Below are 25,133 nucleotides of genomic sequence, written 5' to 3' on the forward strand. Positions count from 1 at the left end.
TTTTTGAAAATCACAATATAATACAAATTTTATGACAAATCATAAAAATTTGATATTTTTCAAATATTTGATATATAACAGTCCTCAAGTAAATTATATAAATCTAATGATATATTCTTAAAGTGTATGTAGCAGGGAGGAAAAGCCGACGGTCAATTGAAAATTTTGACCTTTCATATTGAAGATATGGATTTTTTCCCCAAAAGACCTAATTTTTTTGGGTGTTTTGGGGAAAAAATCCATATCTTCAATAATGAAAAGGTCAAAATTTTCAATTGATCGTCGGCTTTTCATCCCACCTACATACACTTTAAGTATAAATCATCAGATTTATAAAGTTTACTTCAAGTACTGTTACTGTACTGCTCAGCTCCCTTAATAATTTTTGTGCGGGGGCTGAAAGGTATTTCCTATAGGTGAAGTTAAAAAATTGTGATAAAATAGAGGGAAAATGGGTGTTTGTGACCTAGTTTGCAAAATGTTCTGACTGGGGGGAACCCCCCCCCCCCCCGGAACCCCAGTGTGGCTCACCAAAATGGTATAGGAAGCCAACTTTGAATGTCAATCTTCAGCCAAAATGTTTGAATCTTCAATGCAATGAGGTGTGTTTCACGATTTGAAATAAATGCATGATTTTCTTGGTTTAGGCCTACACTAATGGGCTGTGTAATAATTATTATGAGGGGAGGGTAAATTGGGGGAGGGGGCAAGCCCATTTTTGGCGAGCCGAAAGGGGGGGGGGGGCACCTTTGTTCCATAACCATTAAGGTATAGGACATTTTTAGTTTTTGCTATAGCCCCCGAATGAAATGTATTTAAAGGCCCATTCAGTGATTTGCTCATCCGGACGATCGTAAAAATCATCCAAATTCAGATTTTGGTACCTTTGTCATTGTCATAGATGTGCTAACACAGCATGGGAGTGGTTCAACCGAAAGCCGTGTAGGCTATTTAGGGGCGCACCATTAGATTTCCAGGGGGGCATGGGAGTTTTTGAAGAAAAAAAAATCTTCGCCCACTAGTGAGACGAAAAATTTTTGCCTCACTGATGAGTAAAAAAAATAAATTCCCCACCCAACTTTGTATATAGGTATACATTAAAATTGAAAAATGATATACTTCGCGCAAGGCGGCGTGGCGTAAAAATTTTTGCTGCCTTCGGAGGAAAAAAAATTCCGCCTGCCGGAGGCAAAAAAAAATTCTGCCTGACCCAAACTCCCATGCCCCCCTGAGAATCTATAATGGTGCGTCCCTTAAGACAAAATAAGACATTTTACACAAATCTGTAATTTAGATAGGGCCCTACTTACAGTATCTAAATTAGCTACATGTATTTGACTGTGGCTTCAACTTCGTCATTACTGCTGTTTTCTTCGTTTTTTTGCCAAATTTGTTATTTCAAAAATACCGAATGACTTATCCTTCACTTTTAAGCAATTTATAAACAATTTAAATTTTTTTTTGCACTGGCGCTGGGGATCACTGAATGGGTCTTTATGTTTGTACTCACTCAGGCATTGTCAGGTAGCATTTTGTGCGTAATTTTACATCGAACTAAGTGTTATTCTTTTTTATGCGCATTTTAGTGTCTAAAATGGCCCAAAATGAGGGTTTTTCAATATTGCCGTCCATTTCTAATCTTCACCCCCATAGACTTTACATGTAAAATAAAAAGGCTCATAAAAATTTAATAGCACTTAGTTCGGATGTAAAATTCACACAAAATGCTTTTTGAGTGATTACAAAGATAATTAAATACTTTTCATTCGGGGCTATGTGGAATTTTTTTAATGTATTCCTTGTACAATGACATTTCACAACTTGTCCATTGGAAAGCATTGGTGGGGGAGGAAGCAAGCCGAGAGGAGGGGGGGGCAAGCGATTTTGGCAAACATTCATGGGCGCTTTTTGAATAAAACGCTCAAAAAGGCTTAGGAAAACAGTACGGAAACACTTAAATATGCAAATTTTTCCTATCAGCTGCGCCGCAACATATATCTAGACCATTTAAGATTTGCAAATTGAGATCCCCATGTACTTTTTAGCCTATATTTGACCATTTCGTCAAATTTTACTTTATTTCATTGACTACGTTATCATCATGGTTTATTTGAAATGCATTAGATATTTAGACTATATGCAGATAACATTTTAGGCTGGCCATTTTGGCCTAGCCTTTTGTTACGTGAGGCTACTCGTTTTAAAATTGGTAAGATCTTTAAATGTTGAGCAATATTGAGGATAGGCCTATGCCCATGTTATACATGTAGTGCAATTTCATGCATCCGCTTCACAATTCTTGGTTTTAATTTTTATTTTTTACGTTTTATTATTATCTAGCAGTTTTATGGTTATGGCTAGGTCTATATAGCAGTATAATATAGCACAGTTTATAATAAAATGTTGGGGTCCGGGGTTAGACCTATAGGGTTGGGACGAAATTACAAAACCACTAAAACAGGCCCCATGACACAAGGGAAAAAGGGGTAAAACGAGCAAAATCGCTCAAAAACGCTAAGTTCGCCAAAATTTCCCACAATTTCTGTTAAGTAAGCTTATAATCTGAAAAAAGAGGGGAGATTCTGCAAATAATGTGCAAATAATGTGAAATAATGTGCGATTTACCGCTTTTTCCCTTGTGACATGGGGGCTTAAAACCGACTTCTGCATATTGAATGAAAATCAGTATAGAATAGGCCTACTCAAAAAGTGCTACTTCGTGTGTGTTGCTTATCTTCGAGCTTCGAGTCTCGAATCTCGAGTTTCGAGTTTTATATTTCGAGTTTCGAGTTACATTTTTCGAGTTTCAAGTCTTATATTTCGAGTTTCGAGTCTCATATTTCGAGTTTCGAGTATCGAGTGTCAAATTTCGAGTTATAATATTAATCAATAGTTCAGGGACTAATCACAAAGTGAAAAGAAGTGATAACCCTTTTTGGTTCTACAATGTATATTTTTTTCGCCTAAAAAACTTTTTTTCTGTTCTACTTAGAACCCTTGAAGGGTTCCAGGTTCTACGATAAAGCATTTCCTTGTCTAAAGATGGAACATTAAGAACCCTTCAAAGATTCTATATCAAAAAGAGAAATCTTCTTTAGCCAAGCAAATGGTTTTATCCAAAAAAAACAACAAGGGCCTACTGCTTTTCACTTAGATTGAAAGTACTACTAGGCCTATTTAAATCTTTAAGGTTCTCTATGCATGGATTCTAGAAAGTAGAGTCTATGCTTTATGTAACTTTTTAAAGTTCTTTATATAGTATCATTGCTTAGGGCGCTGAAAACGGGGAAAAAAGAAGGTTCTACGTTGCATTTTTTTTTCTAAGAGAGAACAATGTTTGGCTGATCTATCTTCTGTTTGAGTCCCTGTTAAATCTGATATTGCATACAAATATATTAATTACAATCTTTAAAATAAAAATAAATTGCTTTCCAGCTCGTTTGAGAACATGTGCTTGCAGGCTATAATTAATGTCCTGGAATAAATCAATGCAAATGAGTAAAGTTACGCGGGCCCTGCTGGGCTCCCGGTTGTAAACATGGCGTTTTATACATCCCATTCGGGATGTACTTCCCGCTTATACATTCCGTTCGGGATGTACATCCCGATTTGGTATATATGCTCGTTTTGACGGATTTGCTGAACTGCCTATGGAAGACATGACTTTAGTCTCCCACCCAGGGTGTGGATTTCAAACGGAGTCGCCCATTCAGGTAACCCCATTTGAAATTCACACTCCCTGTGCGGAAGATTAAAGTCATGTCTTCCATGGGCTGTATGGATTTTAACTGGAACAGCTGGATGTGATATAGCATGTAGCACTCTCAGCAGACAAAACCCTTTCAATAATGGAGAAGTAATGTATCAATTTCTTTTTGTCTCAAAATCATTTCAATTAACCCTTTTTATCAAATCATATCAATTAACTCACTTTGATTATTATTTTAAGAGGAACGTTGGACTGGCATGGTATGAAATTATGTTTTAAAAAACTATCTGAGAAGTTTTGAAGAGATGTGCAGGATCAATTATTCCCATACTTTCATTTTTCACTATCGGAGATTGTTTTATTTTTTTGGAGGGGGGAATTGAAATGAAACAGATTTGTACTTTTATTCCAGAGAATGCATGTTTAGTGCTTAAGAACCTGTATACTTCTGAACAGGGAGTTAAGGCCAATATAGAATATTCGATGTAACATGTCTTTGTTATTTAATCTATTCCCATTCTATTTCCAGTAATGTTTAACCTCTAACGAATATGTTATAGCGAATGTCTGGTGGAAATATATTATCAATTTTACATCATCAAATATTCGTTAGAAGTTAAAAATTACTGGAAATAAAATGGAAATAGATGTTTTATCAAATATTCTACATCCAAAAAAAAAAAGTCTGTAGCAACCTTCACAGCTCAAATTTGCCACAAAACAATAGTGGAAAATCAATAGGATTTCACTCTGCTGGTAAAGGACCCAACAGATTTTTATAAGAGGATGTAGAATATTAACATATCTTTGTTATTTAATCTATTCCCAATCTATTTCCAGTAAATGTTTAAGTTCAAACGAATGTTTGGTGACATCGTAAAATATATATATTTCTACCAGATATTCTACGTAACATATTATAGATTTGTTAGAACTTAAACATTACTGAGAATCGAATGGGAATTCAAAGACTCCGAGTCTGTGGTGGCATTTAGAGCCTTCTGAACAGTAAAATATAGAGCTTTTTAGAATTCATTCATAGATCATCTGCAATTGTTCATCCTCCTTATTACTTCTTTTATAAATCCATTTTTCACTTTTAAATTCTATTCAGTTTTCTGAATACTTTTCTTGTATCATATGAATGTTTTACGGAGATATAGAGATGGTACCTAAGCGACTCCATTCTCTATTCTGAATGTTGTTTCCTTTTCAGTTGTTTTGTTTAATATTGTATGATTGAAATGATCAAATTAAAAAATAATCCTGTTATACATGCATGTATTCATTGAGTTGCCGACAAGCTAGGTACATGTATATATAATCTAATATTAAACATACCAGACAATATCTCATTTAAATAACTCATTTGTAAATGATACACACAAAATGACATTTGTAAACATGCACCTGTCTGCTCTCCAATGCAATGAATGAGATAAAGGAGAGATATAAGTGCTGTACTCTATTGTGTATCAATGATAGATATCTTGTTTGAAAATATCATGTCAGTTTACTTCAATAAGGAAATAAGCAAAATCTAGTAAAGAAATATGTATAATGTATAATCCTGGGCTGTCGGAGCCTGTGCGGCGAGCTTTCAGAAAAACAAATTAAACAATTTTCTTTGATTAAAAAAATAAAAATGGTACGTACTCTCTTTAAATGATCATACCTAGAATAGAATCACAAAAATGTGACAGTTCAGGCAGATTCACCCCCTGACCCCCAGAGGGGCTCTGTCCATTCTAACCCTGCTGGGGGTCACCCTCAGAGCCCCTAGCAGCCACCTCACTACTATTTATTACCTTCTGATGGGCTGGTATAATTACAGGAAAATAGTTGGCACACATCAAGACATTTGACATTTTGACAACACCTTTTAAGTATGAGTCATGTAACTATGTTTAATGTTAAGGGGGTATTACACCCCTGGCCAATTTTTTGTCTATTTTTGCATTTTTCAAAAAAATTATAGCACATTGGTGACACGTAAGATATGTATATTATAGGGGCAAGGACTACAACTACTGTACTGAAAATTCAGCAACTCAAAGCAAATAGTTATTGATTTATTGATCAAATATTGGTTTTCCCTCATTTTTGACTGTAACTCCACAACTGTTGTCTGTGCTGAAATAAAATTTCCAGTGCAGTAGTTGTAGTCCTTGCCTCTATAATATACATATCTTACTTGTCCCAAATGTGCTATAATTTTGAGAAAAATGCAAAAACAGGCACAAAATTGGGCAGGGGTGTAGTACCCCCTTAAGTATAGGACTAGGACCCTTCCCTTTTTTCCCAATTTCCCTCATGTCTGGAGGATCCCGTCTCAAAACCATGTTTCACCGAATCAAGGAGCACAATTTCATGGTTAATTTACATATTGCACACCAGAGTGTGTGTCATCATGATGTTTCTTGATCGTATTAAACTCCATAGGAACAACATGAACATTACATTCCCTGAGAACACTTATGTGATATTTAGTCCGCACGATATACTCATGCAATACACTCTATTCATGTTCAACTTCATTCACCTGTGTAAGCATGACCTTGTGCACATCAAATAGGGAAATGTTTTAGCATAACAAAAGGGCAAGCTCCGAATCGTCTGTAAAAGCTACGGAGCATGAACAAGGCCCAACTTTTTGAGAGCCAACACCCTTTATTCACTGTAGAAGTGACGTAAGGCTATCATAGCAACTATTGTTGACTATATTGCCCTGCACTACAACGTTCATGTGGTACCTATGCATTGTACCACATCATGTTGATAACTCGCACCTGTAAGATTAGTATCTTTGAAAAGAGCGGTATTGTATTCAATCTATGATTGCAGACATACACAGGTAATGAGTGCAACCTGCTTGTAGTGCAGGGTGATAGTCAAAAATTGTATTCATCTTTAATTTTGCTATGGTAGTTATTCCGATGATGATGTAACTTCTACAGGAAATAGCAAGTTAGTGTTTATCAGTGAAGATGATAATGTAGTATGCATAAGCATAGACAATAGTAGAGTCTCTTATACTGTATATGGTAGAAGCTAATTAATATTATACATATGTATTTGTCCCGCAGCTAATCTTCCATCAGGTCAGTACCAAGTTTACTTTCATGCCACGAGTGGTTACTTGATTAAAACCCAGTCCGCAAATATCTGACCAACCCAATTGTTTTCGTCTCATGAATAGGAGGAAATATGTATACAGTACTTTGGTTGTGAAGTGAAGAAAATGCTTGGGGTTGTCTTATCCACAGTTTATGAAATTATTGGAGCCTTGCTAACCTTTTAGCCTCTGGTATATAAACTGTATAGATGAATAACATTTATTGAAGTGTGCTTCACTCAGGATCCACAACATGCTCATCTATCAGGGCACAGTTCTTTAACCCCAATACATTTGCATATTCATTGAATGACATTTGAAAATTTGAGTACAAAAACTCATACTCTGCAACTTCAGGTCAAATTTTGTATTATGATTGTGTAATTGAGGTATTGAACTATGCCACTGGAATGAGGCCATTGTGGTCCATAGTGCTTGAAAGCACTCCCGTCAAATCTTTGATAAATAAGTCACATCATTTTAATACGATGTTTTGCAAAATATCTAATGGCTTGATTTTTGAAAAGATTTCTAGCTAAAATTTGTAAATTGATGCTCAAATTTATATTTTTGCAAACAACACTACACAGGGTTTCCTTTTTGCAGAGATGCGAGTCAGTGTTGACAAAAAATCTGAAAATGGCAAAAACAATTCCTGAAAAATGTACTTTGCCTTTATACATTTGAACAGAAATGTCTGAAAATGGCATCATCCGAGTGAAATTTCTTGAAATCAGGAAATTTCCTGAAGACTGGCAACACTGCTTTTAAACAAAATATTGGGCTATTCAAGTTGAAATCCATACACCCCAGACATGAACTTAATCTTCCATACAGGCAGTGCAAATTTTAAATGGGGTTACCTGAATGGGTAACTCCATTTGAAATATACACTCCCTGTGTTGGATGTTAAAATCATGTCATCCATAGGGGGTGCAAGGATTTCAACTGGCAAGCTTAATTCTAAACCAAACCTTCCTGTTTTGATAAAAGATAAATCTTCTTTAATTCTCCTTCAATTTCCTCATCAAGGCCACTGATGCTAACGAAACAAAATCACATACTGTCAAATTTGCGCTACGCTTTATGCATCGCTAACTAAGCTACCAGATCAAACTAAAAACACTACATTTTAAGCTTCCACATCAATCCCTGCCACTACAAGGACTCCAAACATATATTAATTTGACATCTGATCTGTAAAGACCATGCTTTAGAAATAAATGCAACTACTCCACAGATCCTGGGCTACTCCTTACCCGTTTGACATATGTCGTCCATCTTCCTAAGCATGACTTCCTATCCGTAACATATACAACCGTTTGTCTGCTGATTCAGAATCAGATTCTCACTTTATACCTCATTCTCAAATATTAGAATTTCAAATGTTCCGAACTGGCATCTTCTTGTAAAATGTACAAGTCCAATATTTCTAGGAAATGATAAATCTGAACTCCAAATTCATTTTGTTACAATGTAGAAAACCAACAGTTGGTTTGCTAGTCTCAGGACCAAGTGAACCCCATGCCATGCATCATATAAATAATCATAATTGCATTAAAGCTGTAATGTACAATGTACAATCTTTTAAAATGAGATTTTTTGGAATATTTGTAATGTTTACACATGTCCCTACTTACATCTAATTGGTCAGCCAAATTCATTGTGTTTTTAGGACAACAGAGTAAGTTTGAATACATATGCACACTTTTACAATACTTGTGATGGCGTGGGGTTATTTACAGTCTGATTGACGGCACCCAAAATAATGTGCAGATTATGTGTCTACCAACTAGACCACTCCCACTGAATAAGAAGCTGCAATTACGTCCATTTTTCGGTTTTATTTTTCGCACTTTGACTATATTTTTAAGCATTTCGCTACTTTTTAAATTCAGCAATATGAATTTTCTAACATAGACCCCACACAAAAGAACACAATTATTTACTCAATTTACAAACATGAAAATTAATCTTCCACAAAATTGCCACTTTAACAGGATAGAGTCGCATTTCAATCAATTCAATTGCATTTATTTGAATATATGTCACATCACAACCAAAGTGTTTCCATTGTACAAAATAGCATATCCCTCATCATTTTGCGAATTGGCTGCCTTGCCTCTGGTGAATCCCACCACTGTATACAAAGCTTTAAAAAGTAATGAGAGGAGAGAGATATATCATAAGCAATGTGCTTCATGTATACATTGGACTCAATCAATGTCACAAGCAACTTCAACGCTACTCGTTCTTCATCAGATTCCATCCTGCAATTCAGTGCAGCTCAATGACTGAGGGCCAGTGAGGTGAAGTTACAAACATGTTTACTTTGAAATGAATAGTGGTCGTTTATTGAAATACTTGCACATAATCTTATCCATGGATAACTATAAGTAGAAAAAAATAGCTTGGAAAGGAGGTTATTTTATAATTTATATTGTCTGTCTTCCAGATGTGGTTAGGCTTTGGGTTTTCTGAAAAATCATACAAAATTAGTGTCTATTTGTATATTTTTAAGAAACCTATAGTACATGAAGTATTAGCATGATTAGTGTCTAGCTACTACTAGTAGCCACACTCATTCTTGATCAACTATTCATGCATGAGCTGTAATGACCTTAAGATTAAAGTGTAAACCAGGCTTTAATCACCTTAATTGACTACATTTGGTTTTAAATTTTGATTGAAAATAAAATGTCTTCCCGATAAATAAGCAAAAAACGCCATAATGCTCTGTGTGCTGACCATAGGCTTTAACACAAAAAGTTAAAGTTTTGAGATATTTTTTCAAAATATCACCTGCTGTCTAATGAACCACTGAACCAATACTAGGCTTGTTTGTACTCATTTTAATGCATTTTTCTTGCAGATTCCAAATATGGTCATGAAACTGTACAATTTTGAAATATTGAATTTATAAATTCAAAATTTCAAATTTGTTGTCTGCAGTCAACACCTGCACAGAGGGGGTTATGTAACTCAACAAAACAGTGCAGTAAGCAGTATGTATTGCAATCGGAAAGTATGCACCCATCCAAAGTGATATAGACCCACCTTACATTCATGATAGCTTTTATGGTTTTAAATCTCAATTTTCCGTAATGAATCTGGCATGTTCCTACAACAAGTAGCATTCTAAACACTTAAACAAGTAAATCTCAGAACTTTGAACTTTTCACACACACCATGGAGTAGTTAAACCTAAGTCATGTTGTATTGTCATCAGTGTAATGATTATATAGCCATGTATTATTCATGTGAACCACTTTTGCATTATATCATTTGGGTGGTTTTGACGCCTCTTACGGAATTACATTTCATAATTGGCAACATAGTGGCTAGGATGTTGATGAGGAATTGATGATACTACACCAAAAAAGTCGACTAAATGATGAGAATCAGATGACTACATAATAAAGATGTGTCAATCAATCCAATACACTCTAAAATCTACTTTAGTTTCCTACGACTCTAAATGTTATGTAACATGTTTATGCAAATGTTACTCAATTCATGCATATGCAACCAGTTACAATACAGTTTATGTTCTTGCAACTATACCAGGAATATCGCAGCACACTGTAACACTATTTTGGACATACTTCCATGATTTGACAGCTAGAAAATTCTAAGGCAGTAGTTGAATCCTGAAATTAGTCTTTTCCTTCATGATGTACTAGTCTTCCTGATATTTTTTGAAACTTTTTTCCTTAAATTCTGGGAAATTTCTTGACAATGTTCAACCTCCTTTTCTTGAAAGCAAACAACCAAAATTCTTGAAAATGTCTACACTGTACCATACCCACTTTGTTTTTGACTTCACTTTCCAACATCTTCAAAACTACAGCATAAGAAATAGGCCTACCAGATACAATTTGCACTGCACATCTGAATGCACTAGACTACTACTAGTGTTGAAAGTTAATGTATCTTCTCCTTATATCTGAATATTATCTTCTGGAAAAATAAACCATGACTTCATAACCATAATTAATCAGTGCATGTACAAAGCAACAGCAATAATATATTGTCCTACGTCCACCACTAAACTTACGCTTCTACAGATTTAACCATCAGTGATCCCAACTTAAATATGCTCTGCGTGCTGGCCATAGGCTTCAACGTAAAAAGGCTATATTTTGAGATATTTGTTCAAAATATCAAGAGCTATCTTAAGAACCACTGAACCAATACTAGGCTTGTTTGTACTCATTTTAATGCATTTTTCATGCTGATTCCAAATATGGTCATGAAAATTTACAATTCTGAAATTTTGGAATTTTTTTTTCAGCAGTCCATGTGGAGTATACACCTGCATTATTCATACAAATTGGGCTATTCCATTTAAAAATACACACTACCCCTGTGGAAGATTTTGGAAATATCCTCTACATGTGGAGCATGAATTTCAAATAGTATGAACACATTAGTAGCTCAATTTGAAACTCACCCTCCCTATGTAGAAATTTCAGATGGGATCTTCCTCAGAGGGTATATGAATTCAAATGAAGCTGCCCTAATGTGTTAATTGACTTAATTCCATTTGAAATTTATACTCCCCCTGTAGAAGATATTTCCAAAATCTTCCACAGGGGTAGTGTGTATTTTAATAGCCCATTAACATGGTTAAACTTAAAGGTTCTCAATGCTCATGTTGCTCAGTGCTCAATCCAGTCTTGTGTCATGTTCTAGAAATTACCTTTTGGTCAAGGCACACACAGAATGCATACCAGTTCTTATATATTCATAATGTGAACACAAATTATTTAATCAAGCACAGACCAGTGTTTGAAGTGTATACCATGTACAAATACATCCTTTACTGCACAAATATTGTCACAGACAAATAATTGCATTTTCATGGGTGTACTTTGATTTCTAAACACTCCAAATAATGATGTTTAAACAAACCGATGATGATCAGACCATTCCCAAATAAAGCGAAACTAAATCATGAATACAGGCTAGTCCTTAAAATCTACAGAACTGTCTGTTCTGCTTTCCTTGTTCACATTGTATGTTGTATGGAATGCAACTTGCATACTTCTCTACTGTTCAGAAATTGCATTTTGTTCTGAAACAGAAAAGCGGACTTAAAGGCTTATGCAGTGATCTCAGCGAAAGTGTAAAAAATTAAAATTGTGTACAAATTGCCTAAAACTAAAAGTGAAGGATAAAGTCATCAAATTTGTCATTAAGTATTTTTGAAATGAAATATTTGGCAAAATATGAAGAAAACAGAAGTATTTATAATACACAATCACCTTAACCACTAGCAGACTATATGTTAGCACATCTATGACACTATCAAAGGTGCTGAAATCTAAATTTTGATGATTTTTACGATCCTCCGGATGAGCAAATCACTGAATTAGGCATTTCAAACATCTATACACATCCTTTTGCAATATATTTAAAGGCAGTTATACATGGGAAATTGGGAATCATCCACATTTTCTTCCCTTTTCAAAATTGTCAGATCACCTGTTCTTAAAACAGCATTCAAACAATTTTCAGTAAAACTGTCAAAATCTGCCAATAGAAACTTTACAATCACACTACCTTCTAAGATCAAATTCTGATAATTGTAATTTGTATACCTAAAAAATTATATTTTCATCTGAAATGGACATTCGATTCAATTCCGACTGCAGCTTACTTGTGACATGTATGATATATCAAAAAGTATGTTATGTCTGCAAGGCTATTTTTTATATTTATGATTAACATTAGCAAATTTTATCAAAAAATTGTTATAAAACGCTTATTTTTCTTCATATATCTTCACACTGAAAACTAATTTAAACAAGAGTAGTGTAAACTAAGCTTATTCTCTTCCAAGTAAAACCGAGTTCTTCATTTCAAAAAAATTACCCGTAAGGTATTTCATGGTAACATCCAATTTGGTGGCATGTATAATTTTTCTTTTCAGAGATTTAAGCAGCATGAATTCAACAGTGCTATTCCAGTTGAAATCCATACGCCCCCTATGGAAGAATAGTCACCCACATAGGGAATGTAGATTTCAAACGGAGTCACCCAATCAGGTAACCCCATTTGAAATATAATACACACTCCCTGTGTGGAAGATTCTTCATGTCTTCCACAGAGGGTATATGAATTTCAATTTGAACAGCCCATTTCTATCATCACATAGAGAGAATTCTCTACATAATCTTCAATTGATGGTAAGCGGTGAAATCACTATAGCTGTGTAAACAGCTTCACTGATTTCCCCACTGTACTTTTCAATTTTTAATATAAAAGCCTGTTCTCTGCATGTTGCTCTTAAAGTATAGCTGTTCTCAAAATAGGCATCTACACGATCACTTTGAATCAAGATTTAGATCTGGATCAGAAAAAATGTCCCGGATTGACTGATTCTGGATCAAAGACAGGCAAATGTAATGAGTTTTGTGTACATTTTGTACACAGTAATGGTGTAGCCAGGACTTTTTCAGGAGGAGGAGGAAAGGGGGCAAGGCAAATTTCCAGGGGGGCAAACTTGCAAACTTTGACGAAAATGGTCAAAATGGGCTAAAAATTACAAAAAGGTCTCCCATAGGGGGGTCTTGGGAAGGGGGGCAATCCTTCTCACAGTGGGGCAGCTGCCCCTTGCTCCGCCACTGGTACACAGCCACGTGCTGTGATGACCAGGGTATCTGCATTAGGCTGATTCAATGCAAAACTAGATTTCACTGTGGAATCTGTTCTTCAGAGGCAGATACGGATTGATTTGAATCAAAAACTATGATCAATGTACCATGAAACAATAACCTTTTTTTTATAAATATCATGCATTTTTGTAAAATAAAATTGCTGACATTTGTTGCTATTAACTAGTCTCCATTGAGGGAAAGTTGAAATCAGAATAATTATATTGCAACTATACAAGTGGCTTTTGCACTTTTACACATTCACCATATATTCAGTATACTTTAGTCTCTTTCAATGGTTATAGCCACAAAGTAATTGTTTACTGCTTCTGAGATATATGATTGAACAGTGGAGTAGCCAAGGAGGAGGGGGGGCACCTTCCCCCCTTGTGAACATCTTGCCCCCTCCTGCTCCCATGTGGGATTCCGGCCACCAACATTTTGAAGATCTTTTTGACCATTTTGGAATTCTTTTTTGAACATTTTGGATAAGTTTCACCAGATTTCCTCCCTAACCTTCCCCTAGCACTGGCTTCTGTGCTGTATTCTGATATCTGTATGATGATTTTCCAACTGTTTGAGAGGCGTCGCGGTTTGAGAACGGGGCTAGTTCTACCTTCCCCCTTTGCCATCCTCCCTCTTTAAACAAAATCCTGCCTACGCTACTGGATATGTACCATAACAGACATAGTATTTGGAAACGGAAGGAGAGCTAATACTTGTTTAATACTTGCAGAGTGAATCCAAGGAGATGGAAAGTATACAGTCAATCCAATATCTGGAATCATTGGTGATGGAATAAAGTGTATGTTCAGATTTCTTGGGACTTAGTAGAACTAAATTTAACACAGCTAAAGTAGGTGCATGCATAGTACTGCTCAACTCCATAACCAGGCTCCATTTAATAGTGTTGCACTAGACTAAATATTGTGACAACTGCATTTTTTATTGGAAAATGTGTGGATGCACAACTTAAAAATGTTTTTCTAAAACGTAATAAAGGTGTTATAAACATGTTTTGGTTTTAGTCAAAATGTTCGAATACATTTAAATGTTGGGTTACATCATGAAAATGTTTTAAAAATGTTTTAAATATGAACAAACACAAGAACATCATTTTAAAAATGTGAGTCAAAATATTATTGTAAAATATTTTTTGGCAAACAATTTGGCAAAATATTATTTTAACAGAATGCTATTTAATATTTAACTATTGACAAAATATTTTGCACAATTAAATGTTTGCCCAAATATTTCATGTTTTAAAAACGTATTCATGATCTTTATATAGCCTGACATTTAAATGTTATTAAAACATTTTAATAACATTTTTGTATTTGCTGTGTATCCAAGTATCTTTTTTTCAAATCTTGTAATGAAATACAATGAGAGCCCTACTAAAATAAAGACCCTTCACAACTGATTTTGAGTTATACTGTTTCCCGCCTGCATCCAAAATTGAGAATTGCAAAATATTTTATTTTTATTTTAAAGTTTCTCTGTGAAATAGCATTTTAATTACATTAATTTTCTACTTTCTTACTTTGCTCACATTAACTATGATGCTTAACAAACAAACAACACCCCCGCATTATTATCAATGTATAAAATCAACCATAATTGCAATATAATTAAATATGCAGTGCCAAAATGTACTATTGATATTGGACTGTGACCACTCGTTTCGAAATAAAGAAAATAAAAAGTAATTAATAATTAAAAGTTACTTTGAGCCTTTTTTAAATTCTTAAACAGTAAACTAAGAGTTAATTGTGAAGGGCCTCATAGTATTATCTTCAATCAATTTGAGATCGTACTGGAAGTTAACATGGTGGTAACAAGTGAAAATTCCAAAGATAAACACTTATAACTTTTCCTTAAATTTGAACCCTATTTTGCTGATTTCATGGTCAAATTTCCTGGACAGTCCAAATTAAATACCCCCTAATTTGCCAATTTCGCGGTCCTTTCTGCTGGTAAAAAAATTACCCTTTTTCCGCGCTATTTGGTAACTCTCATGGTTGCCGATTTTGGGTTGAGTTGGGGGGGCCGGGATTTGAACATAAAAACATGCCATATAACTTACCAATTAAAAACTTTGAAGCAGCACATTAACCGGTAACCACAACAAAGTAAGTTCCAATATTAAAAGTTCCAAACAACAAGTCACTCTAAGAACACATGTCCAATGGCTTAACAAGTAGTTTAAATCCTATTATATCCTATCGACAAAGTTATCCACAGGCGATGGATCATACTAGTATCTTCAAGAAAACACTATACGTAGGTACTACTCAGTCACAGCGGCACAATCACAACAACCTTGCAGTATCGACTGCGACTAGAAACACAGACACGCAGTAGCAAATTGAAGTATACACGTTGATGTACAAGCAGGAGCAGAGTATATATCGCTGCTAGACAGTGCACCACCACAATACGACCACTCACTGTGAGTGGAGCCAGTGATCTGAATGGATGAAGCAACTCTACATGCTAAGCCTGCTGACTGAATCAGCCTAAAGCAAAGTTACTAGCAAACTCCCTCACTCATCTAATGCTCAACACACACACTGCTGTGGTATGGCATTGTAGTGCCAGTATTTAATAAATATTGGAAGCACTATCATACCTGCCATACCAATGAAATCTACCCGCTATAATAGCTGGCATGGTCCTGGTGAAATTTTTTCGCCGAAGGCGGCGAAAAAAAACCCCATTTCTGCCTTCGGAGGCAAAAAAAAAAAAAAATTTCGCCGCCTTCGGCTTCTAAGTAATTATTTTTCAATTTTAATGTATATCTTTATACAAAGTTGGGTGGGAGAATTTTTTTTTTTTTACTCATCAGTGAGGCAAAATTTTTTTTTGTCTCACTAGTGGGCAAAATTTTTTAATAGTATTTACTATTTAGCACAATTTTATAAGCATTTCATCAGTCTTTGACCATGTTAAATTTAAAAATATCTATGATCAAATTATTTTTTTTTCCTTAAAAAATCAGGTCAAAAACCATCATCACAAACACAAACCAAAAACACCTTTTCTTTGGGGCAGATACGATATTGGAAACGTGGAAAATAAAAGAAAACTAAAAGGTATGCAAATGCTAGGCCTGGTTCAGACTTTTAAAATAATCATTATTCATTATGTTGAATGCAAGTACTAGCATTTCTTATTGCTGTTGAACCAAATTTTTTAATGTCAAATATGGAGTGTGTATCGGCCCTTACAGCAGCCACATAAGTATATAAATTCCAAGTATAAAGCCATTATGTGTGATTTGCTCACAGCGATGCCCTCAATTTTTCTCAAATTTGTACTTTCTGCATGATTGTGATACCCAATGATATACTTTTTACCCTGTTTAAGATGTCTGAAATGCTTTCAGTAAAATTAAGAGTTTTCATTATAAAATAATGAAAAGATATTTGATAGCGAAAACTAACCATATTTGAGAAAATATTAAAATCTATTTTTAGTGCAAATAGCACATTATTGCTTTTAAACTTAATAACACCCAGTACGTCAATACTTTTGTTTTATAAGGACCCACATATACCCTATAGCGTAATGAGTCTACAATATCAATTACTTATCGAGCCAGACAGGACTAAGCCAGACAAGTGTTGGTATTTGACCAAATATAGCAAACTCTTTACCTCTCTCAGGCACCAATAAGACCAGTCAACATCTTCTCACAAAGTCCTCATCTCAATTACCACCATACAAATAAGTAAGAAAAACCCTGTAAGTTGAACGCAAATCCCTTAACCATGCTAAATACCCTGCCATTTAGCCTAAATGTCTAGAGTCCTACAAAACAGAACACGGTTTTGAATATAATAGTAAACATAGTACAACGAGTGCCAAAAATGACTCCTACCTCGCTGGACCAGCTCACTACAAAACTTTATTCTCCTTAAGGCATGCGACAACATTTAACAATACCTGAGCATGTGGTGTACATTTCCAGTAACAGTTGGGTAAATTTACTCCCAAAATACAACCAAATCAAGTGTCAGGTTTCGTGTAGGCTACACTTTTTTCCCTCGCTATTTTGTGAAAACGAAGTGACATGTAACATGCTCTAGTTTATCGCATGGAATATGGAAGCGGGATGCAAAAACGTCCTGTGGAGATTTTCAGCTCGGCTTGCAGGTAAAGTATGTCGGGAAGTTGGTAATTAGTCGGAAAGTAGGTGATGTCACATTTTTTCATATACCTTACCATTATTTTGATCACAATATTGAAATGTTATACTATAGTCCTTGCTCTTATAAATGCTCTTGAATGAAGTCCCTAAACACAAGATTAGGTTTTGATGACTATTACGGTACTTGTGGCTGTGGATAACTTCGCTTCACAAATTAATTATGAGCGTACAATTTATTTTCTTTTATCTTGCATTCTTTTATTTTATTCTACTGAATCTATTCTGATAAATTCCTCACATATTTCAAGGTACCCCCTCCGGCGGGAGGGGGGGTCTTCAAAATTTTTTGGTCAAAATGGGGTTACATCATAGCCATACAATGGTAACCTGCACTTTAATGCACAGCGATGTACTTTTTTTTTTTTCTTTCTGGCAAGTCCCGAAAGCTGTGAGAGCCCCACAGTTTGGTAACCCAGGGACTGCCTTTTGAGGAGAGCGAGAGCAATATAGCTCTCTACTGCTCTCCTTAAATCTAATATAGGAGAGTTAATTTTAGCTCTCCTTAGTTGACCATTCTCTCCTTACATTCTATTGTAAACAGGTAAATGCTCTAAACAGGGCCTTGGAGGCTCCAGAAGAGTTATTTAATGCTCTCCTGCAAATTCCAAAAGACAGTTCCTAATAACTGTTGGTTTAGAGAGTGACCAGATCAGGCCTCTGTCAAGAACAATCCGAAATGACCATTCAAACATAACAAACAAGAGATGATGATTCATAATGTGTATCCTCGGAGAATAATTTCCAGGCATCTTTCTCCATCCATTTTGCATAATATGCAGGTTCAAAATTATTCAAAACATGCATATAAAGGTTACAACAGGTGAACGTATTTGAAATAAAAGCGCTTTACCTTGCCTAGAAACAAAGTTGAAATTTAAATTAGTTATTGAAATTCAGACTTGCTTTTAGATTCTCATTTCCATTACTTGACATTATCAAAAGTCAGCCGTTTCAAAGAGAAACAAACCAAAGCAAGCATCATGAATCATGTAAACGCTCCTCTATCCTCTCTCTGCCAATGTCGTTTTCTTCCGCACAAATTACCACAAAGCGTCGTCATAATCATCTCATCTTACAATAACACGTCAATAAAATTATCATTATTATTCATTTGAAATTCAAATTTGCGTTTGTATAGATAACCGGGATACTGCTATATTGACTGGTCAATCAATAACCGACACGTTCCTATTTACGCACATGTTTAATGCATTTTAAGGCGGTAAAGCGGGCGAAATTCCATGAGTACCTGAGCTACTCATCCATGGCTACTTAAAACGTCTTTGTCTTGGCTGTCATTGATACCAATGCATTTTGACTGGAGGCTTCAGAGGAGAATGCGGCTAAGCAATGTCAAGTTTTTGTGGTGGTATTAAACCTGTAAAACAATTTATTTTCATGGCCACTTTATTTTCACAAATTTTATAAAAAGATTTAAGCTATTTTGCTTAAATTTGTGAAAATGTTATGACACATCAAAGTTTGGTAACAAACTGATTTCTGTGGTTCAACCAAATTTGTTAACATTAATTTACCTTAATTGTGGAATATTACAAATATGAATGATGGTTGTTGCCAAATGATTATCTGTAATGCCCAATAGGGATTGCAGATATTGCGATTTGATAAATCTTAATCGGTATTCTATGACAAATTAATTCAGGTCGTGACGATGGTGTTTGATTTTCAACAAAGATTTTGATAATGCTGCTTTATTAATGAGATATAACCCTGCATTTTTTCTCTCTTTATTAAAAAAAATAAAAACCAAAAATCTGTGACAGTTGGACCCACAGAACTTTTTTTGTTATCCCTAAACCTTTTTCTCTCTTTATGCAGAGTTTGTGTTAAATTTTAGTGGAGAATAAGCATCTAATGATGCTTTCAAATACTTTTTTTTTCTAAGTGGAAGATTTTCACCACAAATTCAATATGATTTTTTATAACAGATAAACAAATAAATGCAACATAGCAAAGCAATTACAGTAATATTAAATACAATAATGAATATTGACTGCTCAGTACCAGAAATGGGTAAGTGCAATAGTTGCCGTGTGACTATTTGGCAATTTACTTACACATGGCAGCTATTGCACTTACCCACTTCTGGCACTGAGCAGTCGATCAGAGGAAAGAGGGTAAATGCAATAGCTGCCCTGTGAACATTTGGCAACTTCCCACACAGTATATTGTACTTATCTACACATGGTAGTTACACATGGCAGCTATTGCATTTACCCACTTCTGGCCCTGAGCAGAATAACAATTTTAGACAGTAATACCTCTACTCTCATCTTCAGTAAAGCAGTCTATTGCAGCTCCAAACATCAAAACGGAAGCAAGTCTGAAAGGACAAAAAAACAAAACACCAAAGTCAGTTATACAAAAGTCATCAAAATCAAATTTGACGGCCAAATGATTTATCTGAAATACCCAATGGGGATTGCAGATATTGCGATTTGATCAATCTTAATCTGTATTCTACGACAAATTAATACAAAGCATGACAATGGTGTTTGACTTTCGCCCCAAGATTTTGATAATACTGCTTAGATTAATGACCCTGCATTTGTGATGCCATCAAGCAAAATCAGTCGGAACTCGGAAATATTGATTTTGAGATATATCCAAACAAAGGAAGTATTTCCTTTTGTTTCTTCTTGTTTTGGAAACTCTTTAATTGCTCATATCTTTGGAACTGGTTGTTCAATTTCAATGGGATATTCTGCAAAATGCAGCTTTGTAAATGCTTTTTACTATCCTATAAGAAACTGAAAATTTAATATTTCCGAGTTCCGACTGAATTTGCTTGATCGCATCACATATAAAGAGCTTTTGTTAAATTTCAGCGGAGTATTAACATTCATCGATGCTTACAAATATATAATGTTGTTTTTTACTATACTAACTTTGAATATTTTCACCACAAATTTACAATAATGCATATCAAAAATGTGAAGTAAATAAATAAATTTAGACAATTACCTCTACTGCCATCTTCAGTAAAGCAGCATAATAGCAAAATGGAACAAGTCTGAGGAGGAAAAAATACCAGAAAACCAAAGTTACAAAAATCATCAAAATCAAATTAGTAATCTCTTTCAATAGGTTATGAGTAATGCACCCAATTTCACATGTGTCATGTATAATAATTCAGACATCATTAGGTGAAATCAAAACCTGGCACATTCATAAGGCTATTCCAGTTGAAATCCATACCCCCTATGGAAGACCGTGATGACCTTAATCTTCCACACAGTTACCTGAAGGGGTGACTATATTTTAAATCTACACCCCATTAGCACAGGCTCTGTGCTGTACTCTGATCGATGCTGGCTTCACTCGCTATTCAAGAGGTGTCACAATTTCTGAATGGGGCTAGTTCTACACCCTGTGTGTTGAAGATTAAGGTTGTGTCTTCCATAGGGGTGTATGAATTTCAAATGGAACAGCCCAGTACATCATGCCCTGCAACAACCCTTGTTTAACTCTCAAGTCCTTTTGTTCTCGTAAGCACCAAGAACTGATTCATAAGTTGGCTCCTGGCAAAAACAGCTACCATGCCCACCGTGATACCTCTTGAAGTCAAATCAAACACCAATCTTTTGTGTAAATTAGGTGGTATCATGGTGGAATTGGAGTCACACAAAACACACCAAGCATTGGTAGACTTGACAGTGGTTAAGCACATCAAGTTGGGCCCACTCTTGGTTTCAAGTGTCCTGTGGAGGAAAACATAGCTATTGGGCAGCAAATCAAGTGATCTTTGTGATTGTATGCACAAGATGCAGGGTGATTCACCTGCCCTGCCTGGTCAGTCAGTTGAAATGGCTGGTGTTTGAGTTGATCAAATTTAAAACTAAAAGTATTTAGGGAAAAAAATGTTTGTCTCTTTTATCCCAAAAGCACTATGTGTGTTTTGTTTCCAATCAAAAAAGGCTACATGCGGAGGCAGAATTTCTTTTTTAATATTGCATTTTAGCCCACTTTTTTTGTGTGTGATATTGATTTTTTTACCTAACAATTAAAAAAAACATGCAAAAACTGAAAAAAAAGTACTAAAATGTGAATTTTAATGTTTGCATTTTTTTCAAGCCATTTGGGCAAGTTTACCTGTAAAGTGTGCTGAGGCTTGTGGACCAATGTCTAGGCATTGTGCCTGTGCATATCGCACTATAAATCACTGCACTTTTTTTACACGATTTGTCATAAGCATAATCTTGATAATTGGCGATTCCAGTTGATATCCATACACCCCTACGGAAGACATGACCGGTGACCTTAAATCTTCGGTCAATTTCAAATTTGCCTGAATAAGTGACTCCATGTGAAATCTACATCCCTATGTGGGAGTTTAAGGTTACACCTTCAACAGGGGGTGTATAGATTTCAAATGGAATAACAAAATACATATATATATATATAGCGAATAAATTGTAGATAGAGGGGCCCCTATTAGAGCAGCCTTTTAATAGAGAGATGCTTTCACAACTCCTAACCTCTACTTCAAGGATTCAATACAATAGTCTTGGTTTACACACATTCATATCTGGAGGAAATTTTTTTTATACTAGATAGCATTTTTAAACTAAACAGTGGTGTTGTTGACAAGACATGCCCATTGAGCACAAAAGAGGTTGAGACGTCAGGACGTGAATAACGTAAGAATGCCCGGTCGGCCGCTGCTAGAGCAACAAGCACATTAAGTTCTAGCCTAAAGGGAAATTACTTGGCTAATCAAGTCCTTCTCAACTATGCATGAAAAATAACTCAACGTCACGGTGTAGATGGTAGATGGTGTGAAAATGTTTAGTTCAAATCACTACTGGGAAGGATGGATGTAGATTGTCACAACACCATCAACCTACAATGATACATTGACCCTACTTCATCTTGTAGCAGTCAGAGCAAGTCTGTGTCTTAGCCCGGGGTCTTAGCCACCCGTCCACCTGGCATTTTGGACAGGCAGTTTGCTCCTGGGACAGGCAAGATTAACGCCTTTGGCAGATTTCTAAATTCTAAAAATAATGCTTAAATAAAGTTCTGTGAACTGAAAACAAGACCAGGCTAATAAATCAAGGCCATAGCAATTTGAACTGATTGAATCCTTTGAAGGTGCAGAGGAGGTCTGGTTTATTTTACAGTCAAATTTTGGACAGGGAGGTTTGGGTGATTAAATGATAGGCACTTATCATATCCTACCTAAAGAGTTGTTCCATCCCCGCCCATCTCCAGAACCACTGTACTGTCAACTGTTACCCTCCCAACCAAATGAACATATGCCAAATATTCATCCATAATGGAATCAATCATGTACAGTTTTACTTTTACATCCTTGATTTGGCCTTAAAATTAAGGTGGTTTTTTTTTTAACTGAGTTTTTTTTTTCCAGAAAATAACAAATTGCCAATAATTTAAAAATATGTATCCTCATTTACCATGCTAACAAGTCATGAAATACAAACATACTTTCCAAATCACTGCTTTCCAATGGTGTAGCCAGGGGAAATTATGAAAGTCTTACCCCCTCCCATTACCGTCAATCTTCTTGAAATGTAGGGGTGACAATTGACCTGAAAAGAACAAAAAAAGGGTCGTTTTGTCAAAAGGTGGATAGGGGACACATCCTGTCCCCAGGATTGACACCCATTCCCCTCCCCCTCCAGATGCTGGCTGCACTGATATTTGTGACTTTTAGGCCATTTTGGACCATTTCCCCCTTGAAAATCTCCCTCTCCCCCTTTCCCCCTTCTGAAAAAATCCTGGCTACACTACTAGATGAGATAATATATTTGAATGGGGCTTCAACTCGGTGTCAAAATAGTAGTTTTCTTTGTTTTTTGCCAATTTTTTATTTCAAAAATATCTAATCACAATTTGAATGACTTATCCTTCATTTTAGGCAATATAAACAATTTTAATTTTGTTACACTTAGGCTGCAGGGATCACTGAATGGACCTTTAAGGTCAGTAAAATCACACAAATCACAAAACGCCTATCCCATTACATACCAATTATGTCAATAATTATTTGCTTGTTAAAACATTCCAAACATCATTATAATCAAAAGCCTATCATTAATCTAGTTTATTTAAGCCACTTCTTTTTAACCAAATCAGACTTATTCAATATCAACCTTGCATTACACACCTGTACTATTTGTTCTTAAAATAGGTGTGCTCAGATGGCCATACAATTCTTGAGGATTAGCATACATGTACTTGAGAACCGTGATTCCTAAATCAATCCCTGACTGCGTGTCCACACAAGATCCTCAAGTTTTGCGATGCCCAATGGCTTCTGGATCACAACTGGACCTATCTTAGTGGTGCACCAAATTGAACCATATCATAATACTAATCATGGCGTGTCCGTCTGTCCGTCCGTCCCTCCCTCTAACGCGTGCGAGCGGTGCGCTATCGCGTTGTGCGCGGAGTACCGACGGGCGCAGTGAAAGCTTTACAGCGTGGCTAATCGTGCAGCTGCATCTCATCGGATCAATAGGCCTATTTTCAACACAATACGGCACACGTGCCTATTACAGCAGAACATGACTATTTCCGGGGTGCAAATGAATAGAAAAAACTTGGGTAATTAGAGATAGTCCTATCACGAGAACCACCCAACCCGAGAACCGCGAAATCTAGTTAAATATAATTAAACCAAGGTAGTAATTATACTCTTATTATTGCTATCAGGATTTTCTTGTAATAATGACTGATTTTGACAAACTTTGTGAACTTATTTCTGTATTGAACCATATAAAAAAACAGAAATTTTAAATTGATAGCGATTAAATGTTTCTCTGTTCTCTATGGTATAATGGTATAGTCAGCAATTATGCTTTCTTTCAAGCTGGCCAAGGAAGAAAAATATTATCCTTGACTGGGATTTGATCCCAGGACCTCCAGTACTCCAGGCCTGTCATCTTACCAATTGAGATACTGTTTTATACAGGGTCAGCTAAAATAGTCTTATTAAATTTGTGGACTCCAATGACAAAAAAAAGGTCCTCAATGGACCACTGTATGCCTATTTTACATTTCTTTAGATAAAAGTACTATATATCTTTCAATGTTTACCCTCACCCTCTACCTCACTTTTTGATGAAATCCCATGGATGTGGGATGAAAAGTAAAATAAAAAAGTCAATATTTGTTGAGGGAACTCTTTAAAATCTCTATTTATCATCTTCCAATGTTGTTTGGCGACAAAAAAGGCATGTTAGTGACAATTGTGAATTTGTGAAAACATTGGGTCTTTTGGCTCTCCAAACTTTTTCATACTGGGCCGACAACTCTCCCAAGGTGGTGTCTTTTGGAACTAGCATTGCACCTTTATGCCTGCGTATAAAGTTTAACTTAACATTCTTGCTGCATGCATGGATTTTAAAACTCAACACTCAACTCATCATGCTCATAACAAAACAAGCTGAT

At 35.5% G+C, this 25,133-nt stretch overlaps 1 protein-coding gene across 1 annotated transcript in view; it reads right to left on the bottom strand.

Moving 5' to 3' along the window:
- Positions 1–15,923, bottom strand: part of LOC140136248 (docking protein 5-like) — a 203,851-nt gene extending 187,928 nt beyond the window's left edge. The window contains exon 1 of the mRNA XM_072157969.1: positions 15,570–15,923. The gene's annotated coding sequence lies outside the window, so the exon portion shown is untranslated. The remainder of the gene's footprint in view (positions 1–15,569) is intronic.
- Positions 15,924–25,133: the final 9,210 nt, after the last annotated feature.

The sequence above is a fragment of the Amphiura filiformis genome, chromosome 16 (genome assembly GCF_039555335.1).
Source record: "Amphiura filiformis chromosome 16, Afil_fr2py, whole genome shotgun sequence".
Classification (NCBI taxonomy): domain Eukaryota; kingdom Metazoa; phylum Echinodermata; class Ophiuroidea; order Amphilepidida; family Amphiuridae; genus Amphiura; species Amphiura filiformis.